The sequence below is a fragment of the Castanea sativa genome, chromosome 12 (genome assembly GCF_040712315.1).
Source record: "Castanea sativa cultivar Marrone di Chiusa Pesio chromosome 12, ASM4071231v1".
In the NCBI taxonomy this organism is placed as follows: domain Eukaryota; kingdom Viridiplantae; phylum Streptophyta; class Magnoliopsida; order Fagales; family Fagaceae; genus Castanea; species Castanea sativa.
This window is the reverse complement of record NC_134024.1, coordinates 36,081,688-36,098,916: the sequence shown is the minus strand read 5'-3', so window position 1 is coordinate 36,098,916 and position 17,229 is coordinate 36,081,688. Positions and strand designations below refer to the sequence as shown.

At 36.4% G+C, this 17,229-nt stretch overlaps 1 pseudogene; it reads left to right on the top strand.

The window, feature by feature from the left end:
• The first annotated feature begins 896 nt into the window (after nucleotides 1–896).
• On the top strand, nucleotides 897–3,866 carry LOC142620600 (receptor-like protein EIX2; annotated as a pseudogene).
• The last annotated feature ends 13,363 nt before the right edge of the window (nucleotides 3,867–17,229 follow it).

Here is a 17,229-nt window from a genome sequence, read left to right as displayed (position 1 = left end):
ACTATAACAACTGCACAAGGGTGATATCGCAGCTATCAAGAAAAGACAAAAAAGGTACGCTTTTGACTCTGAGTCTCTTTCTCTGGGCTTGGTTTAGCACTTCAGCCAACGCAATCGCGTAAGCTTGCTACACTCTGAGTTTCTATCTTTGGAACATAAATTGTTTTATTCTCTTATGCTACTTGTGTAAGATGATGAACTTGAATAATTATAAGTTATAATTATTCAAGATCATCATCTTGACATGAAAAAAAGTATAAAGACTTCGGCTACCGACAATCTTTTGTGCTTCTATTGATTTCCTTAACATTTCCTCACTCTAGAGCTAAACACTTTGCCATGATTTCATCATAATGTATACTTTATTTATATTTGGAATTCCCCAATTCATTTTAAATTAAAACAATATTGTCAATCTATTAATTAAAGTCTATGGCCTTGGCCCTTGAATGAGAAAGTGTTTTTTTTCTAGGAGACACTACAAAGACACTGGAAATTGACCAATGAAATTTTTTGTCTAAAATTCGATGCACATTTGGCAAGTAAGCAAATTGATATGTGGCAGCCAAAAAAAAAAAAAAAAAAAAGAAGATATGTGGCCAAACCAAGATAAAGGCCCCAAAAAATAGAGGGGGGGGGGGTCCTACTTTTAAGACTTCAGTCAATGCTTGTAGCATAGACCATCGAATGCAGACAGAGTGTAGAATTTGAAGTGTAATACAAAACAAAATCAAACGAAGGTGCTCCTATAAATTACCATCCAATTAGTATCGTTTTCACAACTCACAATTAACCCTTACTTTCTATACATAATAATCTGATAATGGAGGGTTCCTTAGGCGCCGTTGCATTCCTTTTCCTCGCTTTTCTAATTATTCCTCTTCGTAATTTCTTCATTTTCTACACCGGACACTCTCACTACTCACGTCCATCAACTTCATCTTAGAAGCTTCCCTCCTATTTGGGATGATTTTATGACTGATGACCAATTTGATGCTCAATATATAGCTTATTTGCAGTCAATGTTTGGTGGTAAGCTAAATCCTTCTCTGCTTGATTTGAAGCATTTGAATTACTTTGACCTCAGCTTCAATAATTTCTCTGCTACTCCTATTCCCTCTTTTTTTGGTTTAATGAACAGTTTAACATCTCTTATTCTCTCTAATGTAAGATTTGTGGGACTCATTCCTCATTAACTTGGAAATCTCTCCAATTTGCACTTTCTCAATCTTGAAGGCTGTTATTTATATGTGAATAACCTTCAATGGCTTTTTGGTCTTCCTTTGCTACAACATCTCGACGTGAGTTATGTAAATCTTAGCAAAGCCTCTGATTGGCTACAACTCACAAACACACCCCTTCCTTGTTTGACTTGTGGTTGTCACATTGCCAACTTTGTTCCATTCCACCGACACCTAGTGTTAACTTTTCATCTCTCCTCACCCTCGATATTTCTTGGAACTATTTTGAAAACACTTTCATCCCATCATGGATCTTTAGTCTTCTTAATCTTGTTTCTCTTGATCTATCTTCCAATTACATTCAAGGTCCAATCCTTTTTTATCTCCAAAACATGACTTCTCTTAGTCACCTCGATCTATTTGAAAACCATTTGAACTCTTCAATTCACAATTGGTTGTATAGTTTTAGTCGTCTTGAGTTTCTCAACCTTGGTGGCAATAATTTGCAAGGTACAATCTCTAGTGCCATTGGAAACTTAACATATGCCATTAGTATTGACTTGTCAAGAAATCAACTTGGAGGAAAGTTGCCAAGATCGTTGGGTAATCTCTGTAACTTAAGGAAAATCTTATTGTCATACAACAAATGGAGTCAAGAGATATTTGAAATCTTAGAAAATTTATTAGTGTGTCTTTCAGATAGACTGGAGATCTTAGACTTAAGCAATTCTCAACTTCATGGCCATTTGACGAATGAACTCGGGGTATTTAAAAATCTAGTCACACTTTCTTTTCACTATAATTCAATTTCAGGTCCGATTCTAGTGTCTTTTGGAAATCTTTCATCTTTGACATACTTGTATTTTTCAAACAGTCAATTCAACAGAACTCTCCCTCAAAATTTCTGACAATTGAAAAATCTAGTCAAACTTGATTTTTGGAATAATTCAATTTCAGGTCTACTTACAGTGTCTTTGAAAAATCTTCAATCTTTGACATACTTGGATCTTTGCTATAATCAATTCAATGGAACTCTCCCTCAAAATTTTGGACAACTTTCCAAACTTGAGAATTTATATATTGATTCTAATATGTTGAAAGCTGTTGTGTCTGAAGTTCATTTTTCCAATTTAACCAGTTTGAGGATATTTTGTGCATTTAGAAACCAACTGACTTTGAAAGCAAGTCAAAATTGGATTCCTCCTTTTTAGCTTGAGTCTTTATCCTCGTGAACATGGAATTTAGGGCAAAATTTTTCCCCATGGCTTTGTTCACAAAGGCATCTTCAGTTGTTAGACATTTCTGATACAAGGATTTCAGATGTGGTTTCTCTTTCATTTTTGAACTTGTCTTCTCTGTTTTAAAATTTAAATCTCTCCCCCAATCTAATCCATGGGGAAATTCCCGTGATTTTGTTTGCTTCAGTGATTGATTTAAGTTCAAACCATTTTCAAAGGTCCTTTACCTTGTATATCCTTTAATGTGTATGTGCTAGATCTTTCTAAAACTTCATTCTCTAAATCCATTTCTCACTTTTTTTTTTGGTTTTAAAATGAATGAGCAAAAACACATAAGATATCTCAATTTTGAAAAAAAATCTTTTATCAGGAATAATACCTAATTGTTTGATGAATTGGAACTACTTGGAGGTCTTGAATTTGGGGAACGACAATTTCAGTGGCAGTACCATCATCCATGTGATCTTTGACTTATCTTAGTTCTTTGCATCTATACAACAACAAATTCTCTAGAAAATTACCATCATCTTTGAAAAATTGTAAAGAGTTGGTTATTATTGATGTTGAAAATATGTTTGCTAGAAACATACCTTCATGGATTGGGCATAGATGTACAAGCTTGATGATTCTTAGCCTTTGCTCAAACTATTTCCATGGCCACATACCAAAAGAACTATGTGCTCTAACTTCACTCCAAATATTGGACCTTTCACATAATAAGCTATTTGGAAGCATAACTAGATGTGTTAAAAATTTTAGCACCATTCAAATGACCACTTGAATTCTTATTGTTTTATAACTTTATTATGGTGAAACTCTCCCACTTGAAAGTGCATTGCTTGTGATAAAGGGAAATTTTTTTTGGTATAGCACTATTCTCCAATTGGTAAAAAGTATAGACTTTTCCAAGAACAGTTTATCAGGAAAGATCCCCATAGAAGTTACTAGTCTCCAAGGATTACAATCTTTGAATTTGTTGTACAATCTCTTGATTGGAAGTATTCCTGAGAATATAGGTGATATGGGATCATTGGAATCTATTTATTTCTCTTTGAACCAACTTTCAAGTTAAATTCTCTCAAGTGTATCAAGTTTGACATTTTTAAATCATTTGAATTTGTCAAACAACAATTTGACTGGAAAAATCCTTTTAAGCACTCAGCTACAAAGCCTCGATCCATCCAGTTTTATTGGAAACAAACTGTGTGGACCACCATTTACTCATAATTGTACTAAAAATGTTGTAAATCCCAACAATGAAAACATAAGGAGTAAAGAAATTGGTGGACTCGGAGTTGATTGGTTCTATGTGAGCAAGGCACTTGGCTTTGTGGTTAGGTTATGGAGTGTATGTGGTCCTTTATTATTGAACAAGCAATGGAGAATTATGTACTTTCAATTCCTAGATCTCATGGAGTTCAAGCTTAAGGGTGTTATTTCATTGTAAGTAAATGATGTAAGATTCTTCATATTTAAATGTCATGCGATCATGTTAATCACCATTGATGTTTGACATCTTTGTGTTAGTTAATACACTCTATTAGCATATATGAATATGGTGTTTCTTCCAATTTGTAGTTTCATTTACTCCATGTAGATTGATATTGTAAAACCATATTTTAGTTTATACAAGCAATGGATTCAATAAAAGTACTATACTATACCTTGAAATGACGCCTAGACTTTGTTTCTGTTACATTAAATACAAAATTTGATCTATGCCAAATGTTCATCTAGGATTCGGCTATATTGCTAGCTCTCTTTAGAATTTCCTAGTGATCACTTTGTAAACTCGCAATGAAAAACAACAAAATTGTGCATAACTGGACAAAATAATCATGTTTATAACAAAATTTTTTAGAACAATTCCATCACACACCCAGCCTAAGAGTTTTGATGCATTTAGCTACATTGCCAATCATGACCTTAATGAAGGTCCTCTTTCCTGTAAGTGCTCAAAAGCAATGACAAAAATGATGATGAATCCGAAAATTCCTGCTTATGTATAGGTATGAGAGTCGGATGTTCTGTTGGTTCTTGGGGAATTTGTGGAGTAATCTTCTTCAAAAGGACTTCAAGGCATCATGATTTCAGGTTTATCAATGACATGAAAGATCAATGTTAAAAGTGAATTGGTTCCTTGAAATTTTGAGTGAGATGGTATTTAAGTGAGACACATCATCTATGTTCTTTTTTACATTGTTATTGAAGTGAAATGCATCGTCTTCTATGAGATATACTTCAAATATTATGTCCTCAACATTTGTTGGTCTTGTTGATGTTGCAGGCATTGCACTGCAAATGTGATTTAATTCATATCTAACCTTCTACCCAGTGGGATTTTATTTCAGAAATATGTTGATACTAAAATGGAGCCAACATTTTCAATTAGTCTAGTTTTGTTGACTGTTTCCATATAAAATATTTTTTCGTTTTGAAACGCAGAGTTAATTTTAAAATGATTTGAAAACACAATGCCCTAGAAGGAAACAGAGTAAGCACTATAACGAGTCAATTCTCACTCATTAGTATCATACAGTTTTGTATTATGATGCATATGTAACTCTCTACTTGCTTACTCTATGGCAGTACTATTGATGATTGGCGCATGTCATCCTTGTGCATGCTTTAGAAAGTATCAATGGTTCATGCTTTTCAAGAGGCTACAAAAATTAGTTTGGAATTGTAATAGGTCTCATAACCTCCTGAATTTGTTCTAAACTGTACGTGAATACATTGCTAGGGATTATGATTTCTGCCTATGATCTATACAGAACTAGATTTACATACATAGTGGTAACTATTAAGCATGTCTGGAAACAACTAGATTTACTTATGTATTCCTGGAAATGAGCTCCTTCTCTAGGACAACCTAAAAAGTACTCATCAGGACTAAAGAATAAATAGTGTAAGGGATAGAAAAGCTATGCTCACAGAATGTAGTTGTTTCTTTTTTATGGTTCTTGCCCTTTTACAAAGTCAAGGCTCATTTCACTAGCATCTGTTGCTTGCAACTCGACTTGAATGCCATCCAGTTCCCTCTTGAATCTATCCTTGGAGCTAGCATTGACCATCTTTCTGTTGACTTTTGATGTACCAGGTGACCTGAAAAACAACAGTCAACTTTCACAGACGCCATTGAGAGTGCCTACATTACTTGGGAAAGCCGCAGAAGTGCTCTGAGTACTAATAAAGTTGTACTAATCATGGTGTCTTCCTTTATTTTTTACTTAAACTTGGCTTACTATGTATACCAAAGAAGAAACAATAGTCTTTTAAGCATGAATATAGATTTATTTGAGGAAAATATCTTTCTTTTCTTGCAATTCTCATGGACAGCATAACGACTCTCATTGGCAGACATAGACTTCAGTGACGTCTTCATATGGTTTCATCTGCGATTCCAAGTTCCTCCATTATTACTTCTTGATGAGCTGGCATCCACGTCAACAAATTCCGTTAGTCGTTATGAAATATAATACCCAACACGTGCCCATAAATTCCTTTTTTGGGCTTACCAAGTTGGGTACTCAAAAAGCATAAGTCTCTTTGTGCTTGCTGGGGAGCATTAGTGAAAATGAATTTTAAGGGGATCTGGACTCTTACTTGGGACTGACTCTATGGAAGTTATACACTTTTTTAGGCCGCAATTTAGGTGGACAATTTCTCATATATCATTATGAAGATGGGAATGGTAGTTATCTTTGGCAGGATAGTTGGCATCTTGGTCCTCCGTTGCTTAAATATGGACCTTAGATCAGCATTGACAGTCAGTAGTGTGAATGCAAAGGTCTCATCATCACACAATGGAGAAAACTAAGGGCCTATTTAGATGGAGGGGAGAAGGAGGGAGAGTGGAGGGGAGTAGAGTAGAGTTAGCTAAAAATAGGCTAATTTTGGGCTAAATCTACTCTACTCTATTCTATTCCCCCTCCCTCCTTCTCAATCCAAATGGACCATAAAGTTGGCAGCCAGCAGGGTTTGAGGCTTTGGTTCATATTCAGGGCAACTGTTTTAAGGCAAACCTTGATCCAAATGTAGAAGAAAATGTCAATTTAGAACTACAGAATTAGGAGAATTTGAATGTGGGGGACAACATGGAATTCCATTAGACTTACTCCACCAAAAGTTTAGTAGTTGAAGTTTACCAGGTATTCTAACTAGTAGGCTTTATTCCATTCTTAAAAGATCTGATACTTGGGTTTTATAGTTAGCTTGGGCAATAGCAGTTCTAAAAGGCAGAAAAGCTTTGTTGTTATCATTTTTGAAGTTTCTTGGATCATTCTTATATATCACACTTGGATGGGGAGAACTCTCAATGGCATGAGAACAACTTAAAGATGAAAAAACTACGTTCAAGATTATTGTTGTAAAGGCTAGATGAACTGGCATCAAGTAGGCATATTATGAATTCTGCCAGAAACAAAGGCGGTGTTCTATTTGGAATATCCCTATGACTGTATTTGATTCTAATTCTTAACCATTGTATTTGTCTATATTCTGTTTGCTTTTGATGATATGTAACATATGTTGACTTGTAACCTGTAGTGTTTTATCCTATATTGTTGATAGTGAAAGACCAAAAATGTATTGACCCCTTGTGATGAATTAACTAATTAATTAGCCAAATGAATTAATTAGGTTCAATTACATGCAATGAGCATGGCAACACAAACAAATCACCAAATAACTAAATGCAGAGGAAATTAAATTTGATACGGTGATTTGTTTACAAATGGAGAAAACCTACACGGAAAAAATCCCACCGGGTGATTTTAAGATCACCACTCCCGAGAATCTACTATTATCAAAATAAGCGGTTACAAGTAAAAGAATCCCAGTATCTTATACCAACCTACAGTTGAACCCTTACTCTAATACTCAATTGGACTTGTTCTGTAGTGACAATCTCTCCTTGTATTGCACGGCTCCCAGTACGTGACTAACCAAAATATGCACGGATCCTAGTATGCGGCTTGATCACCAACTTAAGAAGGATGTTGGCTGCAAAGTTCTTCTGTTCTTTGACACATGAAGATCATGAAATTGCTTAGTCACAAAACCCTACGGTGTACAAATACAGCAGCTTCTCAAGAACTAGGGCAAACTAGATTTTTGATTACACTTGAAGAATTATGCTCTTGTGCAATTGTGCTCTTGGTTGTACAACTTGATATGGCCCTTAACATAATCCTTATATATGTTTAGGGCTGTAAGAAAAGAAAGCCCAAACACATACTCACGAATTGGATAAAAAACAGTCTAGAAAAACTGAGTTTCATAAACCTCGATAGATAGCCATCTATTGAGCTAGCTGTCGAGCCACATGCTTCAGCATCTTTTAAACCTCAATAGATACTAGCTGTCGAACTAGCGTCGAGTTTTAAAATCCAACACTTTATTACTTGATTCTTGGACAGACTTGCATGGCTTCAATACTTGGACTTGAACTCTTGTTCCTTGAAGTATTAAACACATCCTTAATCTACCCAATACATAAAATGTTGACATATGTTCCTTACATCCAATCACAAATGTTCTAACAATCTCTCCCTTTGGCAATCCGTGACAAAACCACAATAGACAAATTAACATGAGAGATGTCGTAAATCACTCAACTCATATTCACTTATTAAGTATAATAAAATCTATCCTAACACAAACTCTTGAAAAACTTTGCAAAAAGAGAGTTCATGGTAAGGAAGACTTTGACAACCTATATTTTTGAAACACTTAAACAAAACTCATCAAGGCATCTTTGTGTGAAACAGAAATAAAAGATTGCATACAATAAATAAGAAACATGTGTATAAAGAGAGAAAAGAAACAACACATGTAGAGATAGGTGAAAGAACATACATCAAAATATATAAACCAAATATAAGTACAATGTATTTCAAAATGTTCACAAGACCCATGTACAAGATCAATGTATCTAAACTAGAAAGAAGAAAAAAGATACATCAAAATCCTCACTACATCCCTCAAAAACATGAACACTCAAGAACACTCCCTCTATCTCCTAACTAACCCTCCCCCTATGAGTATGACTACTCTCATCTCAAAACTACTCCCATTTTTTGTCATGGGTGACAAAGGGGTAATTACATCAAGTAGACATCTCATCATCACTAGGCGAGCCAGCAACCTCATCCTTATCACTACTGGAGCCATCGTTACTCTCATCCTCGGACGCTGGTGGAGATGGAGAAGAAGCAACCGTGAAACCACCCATCACAGCCTGTCGTCATACAATACGACCCACATGGGTGTTCACTTGACACAATTTATCACTAAGTGTGTCTAGGCGAGCATCTATGTACACAAGCTATGCCATGATGGCCTTAAGAGTCATTCCGCTCACTGAAGACGAAGGAGTGGAGGTGGATGAAGCGGTAGAAGCTGGAGGAACAGGCGTCTCGGTCTGAGTCTGCCTTGAGCAAAGCTGTGCAAAACTCTGTTTAACGGCAATGGCATCAATGGCACACATGTAAGTGAAATGGGGAGACTCAGGATAGGAGACAGAGAAATGGCGAAGGAGCCGCGTGATAGCTGAAGGGAAAATGAGCTTATCACGAGTCACCGTATTCTTATAGACATCTATAAGGGATAATATGAAGTGAGAGGAGAAATCTATGGTAAGGTCCTCAATGAGGGAAAGCAAAAAGCAAGCACAAGGCTCTGTGATAGTGTTATAGTGAGAAAGAGGATGGAGAACAAAGGTCATAACCATGTTAAAAAACCTTGGACCTTTAGCAAAGACCAAGCAACGGGTGAATTGGCTATCACCCCAATTAAAAGGTGTCTCACAGAAATGAGATGAGAGTTCGTCTTTGGACACAGTCCTTAGACGCTCATAACTAGGATAGTTAAGAAACTCTACCCTAGGAATATGTAGTACCTTGGATACAATACCCAGAGTAGCTACAATGTGTATACCCTGAACGCGAATGACAAACTGGGGAATAGAGGTGTCAAATCCGTGCATATTAGAGTAGAACTCCTGTATGATCACAGAAGGACATGTGATAGGAATGCCATAAAGGGACTCCCCTAACCCCTACTGTGAATGGCAGTGGGTAGGTTAGAGTCAGAAAAATCGGACAGAATGACTTGGCATTCCGAATGAATGCCTCGTCGTGAAAAGTTCTCAAAGAAGTCCGATTTGGCCTTCTTGTACGTGAAATGGAGTGGGGTCAAAAGGAGAAGAAGATAAAGATGCCCCAGAATGAAGAGGGTTCCGAGACGGAACAGATTTACGCTTAGGTGCCATGATGCAACTAACGTAAGAGGAAGAGAGAGAGAGAGAAAATCAAAAGAGTACCAAGCAACACATATATCAAAATATATAGAATTGAAGGTATGTATACATAAGAATGCATGAACATGTGACATGCAAAAATAAATACATCATGAGCTCAACCCAATCCAAACCTACCAGCACACAATATAGCAACAAAGTAAACATACATATAAAATGCATGAAACATTGTTAGAATGCATATGTGATGCAATGCATGAAGTTTAAAGATCATTTTAACAAAAATCCATCCCAAAATTCTATCAAAAACCTCAAAAATTTTGAAAAATCCCAAAAGATTTCAAAACCCCCAAAAGTTAGGTCAAAATATATGAGATGCATGATTAATGAGTGAGAAATCATGATGCCAGAGAGGAAAGAAGACCTTGAGACCAAAAAAATAGTGGGAAAGGTTTGGAGTGAGTGAGAGAGGTTTTGGGAGGTGAAGAGTTTGAATGTATTGAGAGAGGTCGAGGAAAAGTGAGTAGAAATCACGATGGCTCTTTATATATAATCCTTATAAAGCTCGATTAATCGAGAGTTATCGAGCTTTAAAGAGACACATTTCAGCTGTCGAACCAACTATCGAGGATCAAACGAGAGATTTTTCATCAAAGAAGCTCGATGGATCCAGGTAGCTATTGGGAGATAGAAAGTTTCTTGATTGATCGAGATAGCTATCGAGATTGCAATAAAGAAAAGCTGAAGAGTCTCGATAGATAGCCTATCTGTTGAGAGCTATCGAGGAGCTATCGAGATTGCTTAAAAACAATTTTTCAAAGAAGAGAAAAACATAGATATGAATGCAATCAAGCATGCTACTCAACCAAAGATCCAAACAGCATTTTTAGCTCTCAAAATCATCTCTCAATGAAGAAAAATTTCATGCATTTAGATCCAAAAACACACAACAAGTCCAACCAATTTTTTATTTCAAAAATGAGTTAAGATAGTTTAGTGAGCATACATTAACATATGTAAACCTTGTGATGACCAAATCACATTGTACATGCACATGTATCAAAAGTAGCAAAGAATATTACGTGTTGTGTGTCACAAGATTGCATAAGTGTCTCTATGTTATGATGGTTTGAGATATGAGTAAATCAATTTAACTCACACAAGATCATAACTGTTTAATGGGGACTATCACCTTCAAGGTACATCCTATAACTCTCACATTTCCTAGAATACACGTTTGCAATCATATATAAAGCATTTTGATATTTTTACTTTTATTGTTTCTTTGCATATTTATTAAGCATATCATGTATGGGCATATAAGAGAGAGAAAAGAAATACCCAATTATGTTAAGCCTTTTGACATTGCACTTTTGCTATGCTGAAGCATACAGATGTCATTTCATGATTGACGGGCAATAGTGGTGAGATGGTTATTTATGCCTTTCTCTTAGGATTTTCTAGTCTTTCCTGTCAAAAAGAGTGATACAAGTGTTAAGTATAAGAGATTACTTAACCTTACTCATCACAAACACGAGCCATAAAGCTCACTTGCTTAGTTGTGCATAGAGATGCTCATCTAAACTACAAAAGATACAAAGTTTAGAAAGCTTTGTTTTATTGGTCATTTAAGGTACATAAGTACCAATGTACACAAATACACATTGCTTTTGTATTTTTCTGATTTTTCATTTTTTTATTTTTTATTTTATGAATAAAAAAATAAAAAATAAAACTAAAAAACAAACAAACAAAAACAAGCCAAATAAAGCAATGCATAAAAACTAGATGCAAATGCATGGGAGGAAAGGGGGAGAAGAGAAGATCATTCCATGGAGATAACACTGATGTTTTGATGAAGGAATTCAAATCGTTTGCTATCAAGAGGTTTGGTGAACAAGTCAGCCTTCTGATCATCAGTGTGAATGAACTCAAGAGTAAGTGTACCATCATCAACAAGCTCACGAATGAAGTGATGTCGAATCTCTATGTGTTTGGTTCTAGAATGTTGAATCAGGTTCTTAGAGAGGTTAATGGCACTGGTATTGTCACAATAGATAGTGAGGTGTTCTTGACGAATACCATAGTCATTGAGAAGTTTTTACATCCATAGAAGTTGGGTGCAATAGCTACTGGCAGCGATATACTTAGCCTCTGTAGTGGATAATGAGATGAAATTTTGTTTTTTGCTCATCCAAGAGACAAGATTATTACCCACATAAAAACAACCCCTTGAAGTACTCTTTCGATCATTAGCATTTCCGGCCCAATCAACATCTAAATACCTAGCTAAGATATCATTTGTGTCCTTGCTGCACCACACACCATAGTCGGCAGTGGTTTTGACATACTTTATGATCCTTTTCAAAGAAGTCATATGGGACTCTTTGGGATTAGCCTGATATCTAGCACACACTCCCATACTGTAACTAATGTCTGGTCTACTAGCAGTAAGGTAAAGAAGACTACCTATCATGCTTCTATAGAGTGATGGATCAACATTTTTTCCTAAGACATCAACAGTGAGTTTAACATTTGGACTCATAGGGGTTCGAATAGAACTAGCAGATTCCAAACCAAACTTTTTCACAAGATTTCTAGCATATTTAGATTAGGATATGAATATATCTGTCTCTTGCTAATGAATTTGCAATCCAAGGAAGTGATTTAACTCTCCAATCATACTCATCTCGAACTCAACCTACATGAGTTTGGAGAAACCATGAGCAAATTCATCCTTTGTTGACCTAAAGATGATATCATCAACATAGACTTGAGCAACAATCAACTCGCCGTCTTCCTTTTTGATGAAGAGAGTTTGATCAGCCTTTCCTCTTGTGAACCATGTGAAACTAAGTACTGTGTGAGCCGATCATACCAAGCTTTGGGGGCTTGCTTTAGACCATAGAGTGCCTTCTAGAGATGCAACACATGATCTGGAAAATGGGGATCAATGAATCCTTTTGGTTGAGCCACATAGATATCTTCTTTAAGAAACCCATTCAAGAAGGCAGTCTTGACATCCATTTGACAAAGCTTGAACTTCAATTGGCATGCTAAGGCTAGGAGAATCCTAATGGACTCCATGAGTGCTACTGGAGCAAATGTCTCATTATAGTCCACTCCTTCCATTTGTGAGTATTCTTGAGCCACAGGACGAGCCTTTTTTGCGGATTACATTGCCTTCCTCATCAGTCTTATTGCGAAAAATCCACTTTGTGCCAATGATGTGTTCACCCTCTGGTCTAGGTACTAGTGTCCAAACATCATTCCTTTGAAATTGAAGTAGTTCATCTTTCATAGTCTCACCCTAGCTTTCATCCTGAAGTGCTTCCTTAACCTTGGTAGGTTCAACCTGCGACAAATAGCAAGAATAAGACACAAAGTTAGCAACACATTTATCAATTGTGCGTTTCCTCAGTATAAGTTCATTCATATTTCCCACAATAGTTTTAGGAGGGTGATTCAATTGAATTCTGAAGGAAGGTCCTTTCTCTTGGCGGGATTCAAAATCAGGTGAGGTAGACTTGTTTGCTGAACCTTCTGCAACACTTGGAGTACTGGGAGTACTTAGAGAGGCAAGCTCTTGATCAACAGGTTCTTGAATGTCCTTGGCCTCGGGAGGAAGAATTTCTTTGGGGATTTCCTCACTAACATTCTTAAAATTGGACTCTAAAGCTTCATTGATAACATCATTTACAGTTTCCATCGCCTTTTTGGTTCTCTTGTTGTATACATGATAAGCCTTGCTTGTGGTGGGGTATCCCAAAAATATTCCTTCATTGCTTTAGGAGTCAAATTTTCCCACATTCTCTTTATTCTTGAGAATGAAACAAGTACTTCCAAAGATTTTGAAATACGTGACATTTGGCTTCCTTCCCTTTCATAGCTCATAGGGAGTCTTTTTGGTACTGGGTTTGAAATATACCTTGTTAACTGTGTGACACACAGTGTTGACGGCTTCTCCCTATAAGTTTCTAGCCACACCCTTGTTGTGCAACATGGCCCTAACCATCTCCTAAATAACCCTGTTCTTCCTTTCTACTACACCATTTTGCTGAGGAGTAATAAGAGCAGAAAATTCTTGAGATATACCTAATCTAGTGCAGAAGGACTCCATGTATGAGTTTTCGAATTCTTTGCCATGATTACTTCGAATTTGATCAACCTTTAGACTCTTCTCATTTTGCAATCTTGTGCACAGGGCTTCGATGTACTCAGGAGCATCTAACTTGGATCTTAGAAGAATGACCGAAGAGTACCTAGTGAAGTCATCTACTACAACCATAATATATCTAGTTCCTCCAAGAGACTTGGTTTGAGTTGGACCCATGAGATCCACATGTAGTAGCTCCAATGGTCTAGATGTAGCAGATGTTTAAGTACCTGGATGTTTGGCTTTTGTTTGTTTCCCAAGATGGCACAGTCCATACACAACATTATCCACTCTGCTGAGTTTTGGCATCCCCAACATTGATATATGCTTAGATACAATTGAGAGATGTTTGTAACTAGCATGTCCCATCCTTTGGTGCCATATATCTTCATTTTTTATGCGAATACTATTGCACACAATATCAACATCAGGTATTAGACCATAACAGTTGTCTAAAGTGCGAACACCACTTATGAGCTTCTTTCCAAATTCATCTAGCACAAGAAATTTTCCTTTAGAAAACAGCACCATAAAGTCTTGATCACATATTTGACTTATGCTTAACAGGTTCACTCTCAGACCTTCTACATATAGCACATTTGCAATATCTGGCAATCCAGGTTAAGAAATAACTCCCTTTCCTTTAATTTGTGATTTGCTCCCATCACCGAAAGTGAAATTACCACCTTTCTTAGACTCGAAGATCTTAAAGAGAGAGCGATCTCCAGTCATGTGTCACGAGCATCCACTATCAAGGTACCACAAACATGTATCCATTACCTTGAATGCAGACTTCATCATAAAGCACACTACATGCTTTGATGATAAATCTGTAGGAATGGTGTTCTTTTCTATCTGCCATTTACAACCAAGGTCTTTAACTTTCACCTTTTTTAGATGAACTCCTCTACACATTCTCATTTCGAGGCAATCTAGTTTTTTCTTTGTCATGTTAAGATCTTTTTCAATCATCATCATAATGGCTTTTAAATAACTTTTAGACTTGTATTTTATAAAACACTCAATTAAATAGAGGTTAGAAAAACAAGATGTATTTGAAATAATAGATCTTTTCTTGCCAATGGTAGCCATGACAACTAGGGTCAATGGATCTCACAGCAAAGATTAAACCCTAATCAGAGTGTGCTTGCTCTGATACCACTTGATAGGCCAAAAATGTATTGACCCATTGTGATGAATTAACCAATTAATTAGGTTCAATTACATGCAATGAGCATGGCAGCACAAACAAATCACCAAATAATTAAATTTAGTAGAAATTAAATTTGACACTATAATTTGTTTACGAATGGGGAAAACCTACACGGTAAAAACCCTACCGAGTGATTTTAAGGTCACCACTCCCGAGAATCCACTATTATCAAAACAAGCAGTTCCAAGTAAAGGAATCTCAGTACTTTATACCAACCTACAGTTGAACCCTTACCCCAATACCTAATTGGACTTATTTTGTAGTGACAATATCTCCTTATATTGCACGGCTCCCAATACGTGACTAACCAAAAGTTGCGTGGATCCTAGTGCGCGACTTGATCACCAACTTGAGAAGGATGTTGGTTACAAAGTTCTACTATTCTTTAACACATGAAGATCATGAAGTTGCTCGGTCACAAAACCTATAGTATACAAACACAACAGCTTTTTAAGAACTAGGGCAAACTAGGTTTTTGGTTACACTTGAGGAATTATGCTCTTGTGCAATTGTGCCCTTGGCTGTGCAACTTGATATGGCCTTTAAAATAATCCCTATATATATTTAGGGTTGTGAGAAAAGAAAACCCAAACACATACTCACGGATTGGATGAAAAATAGTCTAAAAAAACTGAGTTTCATAAACCTCGATAGATAGCCATCTATCAAGCTAGTTGTCAAGCCACGAGCTTTAGCAGCTTTTAAACCTCAATGGATACTAGCTGTTGAGTTTTAAAATCCAACACTTCATTACTTGATTTTTGGACAAACTTGCACGTCTTCAATACTTGAACTTGAACTCTTGTTCCTTGAAGTATTAAAGACATCCTAGATCTACCCAATTACAAGTAAAGTGCGTTTTGTCAAAGGATTAGCCAATACATAAAATGTTGACATATGTTCCTTACATCCAATCACATATGTTCTAACAGATAGGGCTCTTTGTATTGTTTTGGTTCTTTGTTAGTCTGCTAGTCTTGTTTGCAATGTCTTTGTTTCTGATGAATAAATCTCATTCATCTAAAATGCTTCTGGAAAGATCAACTTCTTAGGTACTTCCTCATCAGAAGAATCTTTACAGTCACTAGCACTCTCCATAATCACCTTATCGGTTGAGGCAGCAAAGGCCATAACATGGCTACATTCATCCACATACTTATCAGAAGAGTCATTCCCAGTGTCACTCCAAGTAGCAACCAACCCTTTATCTTTTGACTTCTTGGCCTTTTTCCTCATAAGGTAGTTTGGGCACTCTATCCTCATATGACCAAAACCCTTACACTCATGGCATTAGATAAGGGGTTTCTTATTCTTACCCTTCCTACAGGATTTAAATTTCCTAGAAGGTTTACCTTTATCCTTTTTCCTAAATTGAAGAAGCTTGATAATCTCATCAGTTATGAAGGTTAGATCCTCATCCTCATCCTTATCATCATATTCATCTTTAGTGTCCTCAATCTCTTCCTCTGTACCCTTAAGAGCCAAGCTTTTACTCTTTCCACCTTTTCCCATTGAGCCTAATCCCATCTCATAGGTTTGAAGGTTCCCTACAAGCTCAGTTAAAAGAAGTTGATCAATGTCCTTCACTTCTTTAATAACAGTGATCTGGGCATGGAATCTTTCAGGTAAGGACCTAAGGATTTTTTTAACAATTTTGGATTCTACTATAGATTCTCCAAGATTAAAGGCAGAATTCACAATATTCTTGAGTTTAGCATAGAACTCATCAAGGGTCTCATCCTCCTCCATCCTTATTTCTTCAAAGCTACTAGTGACTCTTTAAAGCTTTACAGTTTTTACTGTCTTGGTACCTTCATAAGTGGTCTCAAGAATGCTCCATGCTTCCTTGGCAACTTCCGTGGATGATATTTTCTTGAATTCCTCATTGGTCTCTCCACAAAACAAAGCATTCAAGGTTCTACTGTTGAAATTTGCTGCTTTGGTTTAATCCAGCCAACTTCAATAGCTTGCCATACTTTTTCATCTAGAGCTTGTAAAAAAACTTTCATATGAACCTTCTAGTACGCATAATTAATGCCATCAAATAAAGGAGGAATCAAAAGAGATTGTCCACGATCCATGACAACTGGATTCAAGGATCACACTTAGGAAATTAATTCAATCAGAGTGTACCTGCTCTGATACCACTTGTTGGGAAATTCAAATCCCGGTTGATAGAA